An 11,173-nucleotide genomic window follows, 5' to 3' on the forward strand; every position below is an offset into this window, starting at 1 on the left:
TAAAGTCACAGATCCCACACATTCCCACAATTCAGTACTTCAATCATCTCAAAAAGAACTGCCACATTATCTCAACTGATTTCACCACATTGTGTATTTTCTCACCACGATTAAATTGCCTTTCAAATGGCTTGTGTAGTCACCTTCAGTTCCAGTGCTCCATCCCCTCCATTCTTCATTCTTTACTCGCAATTCCCCTCACCCTCCCAACTCCGCCACTCCCCGGCTCCACCCCAGGCAGAGATCCTTACAAACCCTCGCATCTTATTTCATCTCTAGAATCCACTCCTTCTGTCCTTGACAAACCGGCAATAGTTGAAACAATAAAAAATAGAAAGGAATTGAAGTGGGAATGATGTTAAAAACCATAATAATATATAGATAAAAATATAAAAAAGGAGTAAGAAAAACGTGTCACTATCAATATTTTAAAAGCCAGGGAAGATGTCTTTGTCATGGACCCAGCAAGAGATCCTTGCACCTAGGAGAGTCTCTTGTCTGGTCTAGAGGGAGTTCAGCAGTAGCAACAGACTCAGGGCTTACCTTTGACCTGGAGAGGTGCAAGGAGTCTTGGGGGGAGGCACTGCTGGGTGAAAGGAACAGGGGAGGGGAATCAGGAGACCTGCAAAGCAAAGAATCTGGTAACCCCAAAGCCCGGCCGGTATCCCCCTTTCTCCAATAGGGACTCCCACCATGAACCCCAACCAATCCTAACGTGGTGAAATAGATTCTGCCTCCAGGGACACCCGCCCACTTCTTACCAAGAAAAGCAGGGTCACCCAGCCCACATGCAGGTCCAGGAGCCCAGCGCCTCTCACCTGGGAGCGCCGGCAACAGGGTGCTCAGGGTGTGGGTGCTTCTCTGGCACCTCGAGCAGAGCATGGGCCAGAGGGATCCTCTCAATCAGTTGCAGTTCCCTCTAAGAAGCTGTCACTTCTGGCCCCCTCTGGGTGTGACAGGAGTGGGAGGAGCTGGCGTGGTCAGGGAGGAGTAGGGTCTCTGCCTTCATTCCTCTCAAGGCAGCTCTTGCCCCGCCCACTTCTGCTGAGGCACCAATACAGGTGCATCGAGAGGGGGTGGGCGGTTCTGGGGGAAGATTCAGGGAGAGGAGGTCCCTGCCAAAGGGTCACCAGCTGTGGCTTAGGCAGCAGCTGCAAAGATTCAGATAACAATGGCCCAAGGCATCAGTATTTGCCCCCATGCAGAGAGCGTGCCTGGGTGACATGGGTGCAATAGAACCATGTACGTCGATGTGTAAACCTGTGATCAGATTCCCCGCATGTGCATCCTCCTAACTCGAAACATTCAACCATCCAATCCTGTCAAGAGGTTAATGGGGCTGCAGCAAGAACTAAGAGTTCTAGCTTAGCCTCTGCGGGGAAGGACCATTCTGCGACCTACCGCACTGTCCTGTATGACAGATTTTTAGGAACAGACAAGTACCCAGTGTGCACGTCCAGGTAAATTACCTGTCAGTTTTACAAAATGTAAAAAGAAAACTTAAGCAGGAGCACTGAAAAGGGAGTAGAGGAAGGTGGGCGGGAAAAAGGTTGTTAACCTTGTCTGTGCTTAGAGTAGGAATTTGTACTACCCTCTTGTTTGATTGTGCCGTGAAGTTTGGGGGACAGTTAAACATGCAAGTTAAGTTATTTGATGATGCTTATCATGATCTATGCACTCTGCTAATCTAATTAATCACTCACTCGAGGTTCTATCAACCCAAGGGGTCAAGTATATGGGCAGTGTTTGGGGAGACTTCTCCAAGTTGAGTGGTCTGAAATTTAAATTTGCTTCCTGCAAGTAACTCTTTGCTGCCGGAACTCTCAGAACAAGTGTTTATGGGGAAGATCAAACTGAAGTATTTCCCGATTAACTTGCATCCGTAAGGATTGTGCTTCTTTTATGCTTGTTATACTTGGGAATTCCTATATGAAAGTTCAAGTGAGATTCCAAAGTTGCTGGCTCAAAAATGAAGACAGGAGAATTTTAACACTGTGTTACATTTCCCAAGATGATCAGATAGTTCCCCAGACTGTACAGACACTGTCACCTCACTTTATCAGGAATCAACAAGTCACTTATCAGCAAATATGTACTGAATTAAACCGATTTATGTTCCCAGTCCTGATGTAGCTACCTTAGCCTTAAATCTCGGGAAATGTAGCCTAGATTTTGCAACTAAAGGGAAATTTCTGTGGAAATACCTGCTGTGTTAGACTGGGTAGACTAGAGAAATAAATCCAGGGACACTGAAATATGTGTAGGAAAGAGATTTATATCAAAGACTAATAGAGAACAAGAAAACATTACAGCCCAGTCCAGATCAAGTCTAAAAGTCCGATATTAGGCCATATTTCCGATACTAGTCCATCATTTCCCCTTCAGACTCACACGGCACATGGAATGATAATGAATGCAGGAAGACCCTAGGCCAGTGGGTGAAAGTCTTGTATATTCAAAGGAGGTAGAAGCATCTTAGTGCTGGCGTGGGTCTCCATTGGGCTCTTCCAGCTTTCCAAGTGACTCAACAGCAGGAAGGCGAAACAGAGAGGGTAGCCCAGCTCCAGGGAGAAAGAGTAAAAGTTCCCAAAATCCTCAGGAGAAGGTCATGCCCACCAGGAGACATCATCAGGCGGTGACCTGACGGACAGGCTACCCTCCACCCTTAGACTTAGTCACCAAGTTGAAATTATGTAGCTACTACACCTGCTTTCATGTGAGGTTTTCTGTTTCCATGGATAAATCGTTAATTTTCCCCTTCCCCCCCGAAAAAAAACCCATCGTCATCGAGTCAATGCAGACTCAGAGTGACACTATAGGACAGGGTAGAGCTTCCGTGGTGAGTTTCCAAGAAGGTAAATCTTTGCTGGAGTAGAACACTCCATCGTTCTCCTGTGGCGTGACAGGTGCTTCCAAACTGCTGGTCTTACAGCTAACAGCCCAACTTCTACCCACCACTCAAACAGGGGTTTGCTCATACATTGTAGATGCACCCACATGGTACATGGAAGTAGAGTCCAAAAGGTCCCCTCAGTTGTACAAGCTATTTTCCATTGGGTTGCTAACCTAAAGTCAGTGATGGATCAGCACAATGAGATGTGCCCAGCCACCACGACCAAGTTCTCCAAAAGGAGTCCCATTAGAAGGTCCTGGATAGAGTGGGAGGAAAATGTGGACCCAAACTCAAAGTCACAAAAGAGACACTCAAGTCAATGGCCTTTAGTCACTTTTGTGTCTGGAACTGAACTCGCCCCCTGCTAGGATAACCAGTCATGTAAGTAACATCAAGGACAGAATTTAGCTGATGGGGAAGAATGGAAACAGGTAAGTCTTGGACAAAGTGAGGTCAGTGATAGTGTGTTGTTGTTGTTTTAGTGGCCCTCAAGTAAGTTCCTGCTCATAGAGAACCTAGGTACAATAGGATGGAACACTGCCAAGTCCTGCTCCATCTCAGGGTGGTTTTTATGTTTGATCCCATTGCTGCAGCCAATGAGCCAGTCCTTCACAAAGGCCTTCCAGTTTTCAGTTGCCCTTTTACTTTACCTAACATGATATGGTTTTCCCAGAATGGATCGCTCCTGATAACATATTCAAAGGCCATGATACAACATGTCACCATCCTCGCTTCTCTGGACATTTGGATGTGAGATCAAAGCTATTGTTAGTCTTGTTAATTCCCGTACAAAAGTGCTTGAAACAGTGGATGGTGATAAGAGATGTAAAAGCCCCCAATACAAGTATTTAATAAAATAAATAAAATTCCATGAGACACATCCAGGCTAACTGTAAGACTTTTAAAGGTGCAGATTCTGGCAGTTATGAATAAATACCATTTTACTGTATAAAATAAATACCATTGTACTGTATAATACATGTAACAAATACATTCCCTATGAACAAATACCAGTTTATTGTATTGTTATTTAAGTTCCCAATATTTTAAAGAACTTCTTCATGTAGCTCCATTATCAATATTGGTCTACAGTTTTCTTGAAGTATCCTTATATTACTGGTCTCATAGAATGTGTTATTAAGTGTTCTCTTACAACCATTGTTACATGTGTACCCAATTAACTCGAACTTAAATAACAATGCAGTAAAACGCCAGGTTTTTAGAACAAAGTGCTCTTGTGTTGAGGGAGGCCTGATGCAGAGGCCCAAAATCCATCGAGTTTCTCAATGTATGGCCATATCAATATATGCACATAGGGCAATGCCTCTATTTTATGAATTAATATATTTATATACGTACACGCCTATGTTTATACCTCTATCCATAGCTTTGCTTCCTAGATGTTTTCTCTATTTCCTTTTACCTTTCTAGTGTCCCACCACCACACTCACCCCTTTTCTGCCTCTTAGTAATGCCTCTCAGCTAAATTGCTATTGTTCAAACACCCCCAGGATCTCATTGTTGATTTTAATTCTCTAGTTGATCCCTTATCTATGGAATTTTTTGATCACTGCTCGCTGTCCCTATCCCTCCTCCCCAAAGGCCCTCCAGAACCATTGGTTCATTTGCTTCCCATGTCTACATGGGTAGGCAAAACAACAAAAACCAAGGCAAAACACAAAGAAAACGAAAGATTAAATAAAAATAGGGGGGGAAATTAGACAAGAAAACTTCAACCCCAAACAAAAAAGGATGCATAATCCTAGGTCCATCCACTGACCTTTATAACTATCTCCCCAACAGTCCTGGGGAGTGTCCAGAAACTGCCCCTCCTAGCCTGAAGTCTATTTTGGAGGCTCCTCAGGAGCTTTGTGGCTTTCCTTGGCTCCCATTGCTGACCTGCTCTGTTCCCTCATTGCTTCACTCCACGGTTGAGGGGGTGGGGGTCAGACCAGGCTCACTCTCCGCCATGTGTCCTTCTGTCAATATGTTCTCCAATGAGGGGACACCATGTCTCAAGCTGTGGCTGGCCCTACAGTCTTCTCTGTGTGCCCGGGCAGATTTTTGCAAATAATGGTGAATAAAAAATCTTACCATTTGTTGTTAATCCCATTCATTCAAATATCTCCAAATAAGAAACACATAATTGAAAAGACATAATTAAGCTAAACAATCCTGTTTTTTTAAACTTTTTTTGTTTAATCTTTTTATTGGGGATCATAAGGCTCTTCTCACAGTCTGTACGTACATAAATTGAGCAAAGCACCCTTATACATTCGTTCCAAGTGGAAGGGGAATTATGAGAATGACGAGTGGAACAATCTTTATAATTAATTAATTTTCTTTGATTGGTAATTATGCCCTGCGACGATGGCATAGTACCCTCTTAGTATTCATAACTTACAAATGAGGAAAAACAGACAGAGAAAGACAGAAAGAGAGAGAGAGAGAATATTTAAAATGTAATGGGTGGTTACCGTTGAACAATGAAGTTTGACAAGGGTTTATTTAATGACAAACACACATTGTCTGATCATTGAGATGAACAGAAAAAAGTGTCATCAAGTATTACATTTTATAATACAATAAACATGCAGATCACGATTCTGAGCTCTGGGTTTGGGGTGAGCTCTTATTTTATTTTAAATATTATACATTGTCGATTACTTCACTTGGTTTTGAATTCTCTCTGCATACATTTTAGGTTCTTGTTTGCTAATATTTTCATGTGTTCCCCTGTGTGCATGTGTGTCTGTCCGTGCAAGGTGTTCCTTGGACAACTTCACCCAATCCACCTCGAGTTTATTCTGCCTTCATCTGGACGAGCGGATTGCAACCTGTGGGTCACGACCCCTTTGGGGGTCGAACGGCCCTTTCGCAGGTGTCATATGATACATAAGAGTAGCAAAATTACATTACGAAGTAGCAACAAAAATAATGTTATGGTTTGGGGTCACCACACCATGAGGAACTCTCTTAAAGGGTCATGGCCTTAGGAAATTTTAGAACCCCTGATTTTCTGGACTCATCAAAGGATGGATATTCCAAATAAAGAAGGTACCTGGAGGATAAATTACATTGACTTAATAAGGATGCTGAAGTATTTACAGATGATTAATCTTTAATCAGTCTCTCACCTTCCCTCCTTTATTTCCCAGCTCCTGCTCAGGAACTAGGTGAGCGTGGAGGCAGAAAATTCAAGGTGCTGAATTTGGGGCAAATGTGGATTTCAGATCGGGCTGTGCTGTGTGGAAAGAGTGCATCATCCTTGCTTGGATGTTTTGTGATTCCTGGAAGGTAAGAGTACCTGGAATCTGGACATGGGGACCGATTCCAGGCCAGATTCCCTCAGCCAGTACGTAACCCAGGCTCAGGGAGGACATTGCCTTTTGCCTCCGAAAGCCGCTGGGGTAGAGCTCACAGATATGCAGCCTGTGCCAACATCCCGACTCTGAAACCTCCACTAAGGACTTCTTAGTTGCCGATTTGTCCACACCAGTGCCTCGCTTTCATTCCAGGGTATATGTAGAGATCCACACGCCCAGGGTGCCTGGTCAGCATTTAACCGATTTGACTCAGCACGGGGTTTGTGTACTGTTGTTATCACGAGTGACTCTTTGAGATCTTACTTCTCCATGTGTAGAGAGCCCTAGTATTCTCTGAGAGGGAGTTGCTGGCAGTGGACCCACAGGGTGTCCCTGGGATGAACATCTTTACACTTAATGGGCGAAGCTACAGCTCCTACTTGAAGTATGTCTTGTGACTTTAGTTGTTGGTTCACTGGAAACTCAAGTAGTCACAGACCCAAATATGTTAATGTTAGAAGGGTGTATTAAATCTTCCTCTGTGCCCTTAAGTCTGAGGAAAAAGTCCAATGTTGAGAAAAATGGAAATCATGGTTCCAATATTAGTACTTTATATTTGAGACCACCTCCATCTCTATTGACATGAGGGTCCTTGGGAAAGGAGGAATTGAGTGGGTCAAAGGTAGAATAACCAGTAATGTATTTGTTTCATTAAACATGGTTTCGCTACATCTTTGAGGGAGAGACCAGGTGAAATTGCGATGTACAAAAAAGTGAATAACTTCAATTGAGCTCTAGGCCACCTTGGTTATTGGGTAACACATCCCTGCATATGTCTAATAGCAGAGAAGACTCCTTGAGGGTAGGACACAGTAGAGTGGAGGACCACAGGAGTCCTGTGATAGACCTTGGTCATAATGCTTTCTGTCCTATTTAAACATTTATACATCACTTCATTTCGCCAAATTCCATGAACCATTTGTAAAAGTTAACTGAAAACAGAGGGTGTGTGAGTGTTACCTAAATTTGCATGTCTTCCTATCGCAGTGTCTTACATTTTGGTGAAATCTGGGAGAGAAGACAGGTCCACACACATAATTAGCAGCATGAGTTTTCGGTGTGCTATGTTCGGTGCTTAGCTTAGGGTTTTAGTGTGCTAGAGGCAGAGTCTCAACTTAAGATCAGAATCTAGGTCCTGAGATTAATCAAAGTTGCTGGTTCAAGAACAAGAATCAAGGGATAGAAGTAGGAGTTAATTGTGATGATTTGAGATTCAGGGCTTGGTGGACAGATTAAAGGTCATTATGTTCAGAAGGTTTCTGCCTAACAGATTATGTTTTGAGTTGACTAGGAGTGTATGTGTTAAATTCTAATCATATAGAGATACTGTTTAAGGATTTGAGTTTTCGGGTGTAGTTTCTGAATTTGAGATTTAGGGTCATAAAGTTAGGATTAAGTTGATAGAGTATAGTCCGGGTTGTGACTCTGATTCAAAGAATTGGAATAAACGCATTATACTAGGTTTTGTGTGCATGGTCATTGGATTTGTTAGGCACATGTTTACTTTGTTGTCAGCATCAGGCGATGCTCAGGGTGTTAGTGGAAGTTCTTGAGGATGAGTGGCTTTTCAGCTAGTTATCAGTGTGTTGTAAGGACACTCAGCATGTTCACATTATTTGGGAAATGGTGATTAGCAGTGAATGCGTAGGGATTGAAGTACAAGTTAATATCATGTGCGGAAATGTAGCCTACAACATTTTTCTGTTTATCAGCTATAGTATTTATGATATATTTAGAATCATTGATGTATAAGATCATCATTTTTTGTGGATCATGGAATTTTTCTTTCTTCTCTTGGGAGCCTTTTTTATTCCTTAACAAAAACTATCTTGTTTTGGGATTTCCAGGCTCTTCCACCGCCTTGCTCCACCTCTGCCCAGGACACAGGCAAGGGCACGCTGTTGCCCTGAAGCTGCTGCAAGGGCTGTGGGGTCCAGCCTGTTGTTTCCACAGCTACCGAGCCCCTGCCTCTGCCCTGGTCAGTGCGCCCGCAGCGTTCAGCCAACAGAAGCTCGCCCTGGGCCCTCTGCCCTGAGAGCCAGCCACCAGGAGAGCCCGCCGCCCAGTGAACCCACAGCCCGCATCCTGGCAAACCCACATCCCAGGAAACCCACAGGACTGCTGGCGAGCCCACAGCCCTCAGCCAGTCCTGGGAGCCTTTGCGGGAGCTGAGCTCAGGGAGGATGTCAGCCTCCAGGGTGGGGCAGAGCAGCAGGAGAAAGACCAAGAAGAAACCTGAGGCTTGGGAAGAAGCGGAATTTTTGGAGGGCTGCCATGAATGACCTGCGAAGACGGAGCACTTTGTGTGATGTGACTTGTGGTCCAGGAAAGCGAGATCCCTGCTCTCATCTTGTGGTCAGTTTTTAATGTCATGTTCACAACTGCCACGCTGGAATCAACGTCCTTTAAAGTAGAACTCAAAGACGCCGACCAGACATGCCTGAGCACCTAGAGGAATGTGCTTACACTGCTAGGGTTTCTGTGAATCGCAACAACGCGCAGTCTCTGTTGGACACTGCAAACCAGTACCAGCTTCAGCCTGTGAAGAACATGCGTGTTGATTTTTTGAAAGAGCCAGTGGATGCTTCAAACGGTCTCTGTCTAAGCGTTCTGGCAGCGCCTCTAGACAGACTGTCCTGAGTAGAAAGCCGCTGCAGACGCCTTTGTTCACCAGCTTTTCACTGGCGTTTCCAAAACTGAGGAGTTTCTCCAAACCGATGCTCAGGGAGTTACTCAGCTCCTAAACCAGGACGCCCTGACGGTGAGCACAGAGGAGCAGGTTTATGATGCTACCGTCGGGTGGCTGGAATCGCCCGCCTTTTGTGGTCCATGTCCTTGTTACAGTTAGATTTCCTTTCATCTCACAGAATGTCTTAAGGAAAACTTTCCCAGCTGAACCACTCATTCAAGACAGCCCTGAGTGCCTTACGATGGTGATGAGTGGAATGCAGTATCCATCTACTGTCTCCTGAGGATCAGAAAGAACTGGCAGATGGAACAAGGCCGCGAAGACCACAGTCTTGTAGATATTTTAACCCAAAGTAGGGAAAAGGTGCATATGCTACTCGATCCTGAAGTGAGAATGTAACTTCAGAAATCTCACTTGATGCGTGTTTTGCTCTTTAAAATGACCTGTGTTGATAACGATTTTGTATATTCAACCACGCGTTTTTGGTCCTCAAGTAGAACATTTTAAAGAATTGAAGAATTAACCCCGGATTTTCCAAAAGGCCTCATTCAATAAAGTATCTGTTATTTCCTGAAGCCAGCATTAATAGAATTCCATCACAATATTTTTTAAGTATTTATATTAAATGTGCCCACTCCTCCGTTATCTTTGTTATAAAACTTTGTCTTGGAAATATTTGCCATTTAATTTTTTTCATATTAATTATTTCTAATACAATAATTGCAGAAACAGATTTCATTCCAAATCATTTACTTGCCTTATCCAAAGTGAACATTAGTTTATAGGCACATGTAAGTAGACTACTTATTAAACAGGATTATATAGTAATTATTTTTAAATTCCTGCCCTTGGCATTGTTCAGAAGTGTTGGAATGATATTAGCTGTTGTTCAATGAGACCCACCCATAGGTGCCCTATACCTGCCAGGAATGGTGGCTTTTCCTTGCTATTATTAAATCGATCTCCTTCAGAGAACATTTTCAGTAGTAACATGTAATTATCCAGATTGGAGCCAATATTTTGAGGTAATAAACTTATATACTATTATCGCTATATACTCCTTGCATTTCAGTGATGACAGGAGAAAAATGTGTATTAATTACTGGCATAAAAAGTGATAGAAAAGAAAATCTTGAGCTTTTTTTCTGAGTATTGTCAGGAAATGACCTCTTGGCTCTCTATTTTAAAGGTAAATCATACCATTCTGAGGAGGCCAGGGAAGAGCGAAGAACTTTTAAGCTATGAAAAGAGGACAATTGAGAAAGTTTTAGAACAACCATAAGGGAGGGGTGAGCACATTTAATATAAGTATGTAATTTATATTGTGATGGAATTCTAATAAAGCTGGCTTCAGGGAATAACAGGTCTTTTAGAAAATCCAGGGTTAATTCTTCATTTATTTAAAGTGTTCTACTTGAAGACCACAAACGTGTGGTTGAATATACAAAATCGTTATCAACACAGGTCATTTTAAAGAGCAAAACACGTATCAAGTGAGACTTCTGAAGTTACATTCTCACTTCAGGATCGAGTAGCATATCCCCCTTGAGTTTCAAATAGTCACTGAGAAATGTAATTAAAAAATAACAAGTCTTCTTTTTTTCACAATCTTTGGGAAGACTATTTTATGATCCTGAGGGAAGGAGGTGGTGCGGGCAGTATGTTGGGCAGAAATTGTATTAACCGTTGTGCATTTCAAGAAAGGTTCAGCGTTGCCATTGGGTGTTCTCATTGGAAAATCCTCCTCTAGAGATGATAGACTATTTCTTGTGCTCCTCATTTTAGGTGGGGTTCCTCTTTGGGCTTGTTATCTCTGCATAACATAGGCGATGGGTTCCGTGGTCCTTTGTGCTCACTGTAGTTTGACAAAATGGCAGGCCAATCTTAGGCCTGGCACACTCGATAGATTTTTATATAGAAAACCTAGTGTTTTGGGGTTTTTTCCCCTCTTACCATACGTATATATGTTTGGGTTATATTTCTTCTAATTATTATATTGAGGTGGGTATTTCTCAACCTACTGACAGTCACATGTGAGACAACTTCCAATTCGGTTTCAGACCAATGCCTCTATCCTTTTGTGGGAATTTTATTACATACCCTGAAGTCTTTAAAGAGTCCTGTGTACATTTTCTATTTACTATACATTTTATAATGAATGTTGGAATTTGAGTCTTAACATGGCAAAGGCAATTTTCTTTTTTGTATTATTTAAACTAGAACCAA

Source organism: Tenrec ecaudatus, chromosome 9, assembly GCF_050624435.1.
Source record: "Tenrec ecaudatus isolate mTenEca1 chromosome 9, mTenEca1.hap1, whole genome shotgun sequence".
NCBI classification, from domain to species: domain Eukaryota; kingdom Metazoa; phylum Chordata; class Mammalia; order Afrosoricida; family Tenrecidae; genus Tenrec; species Tenrec ecaudatus.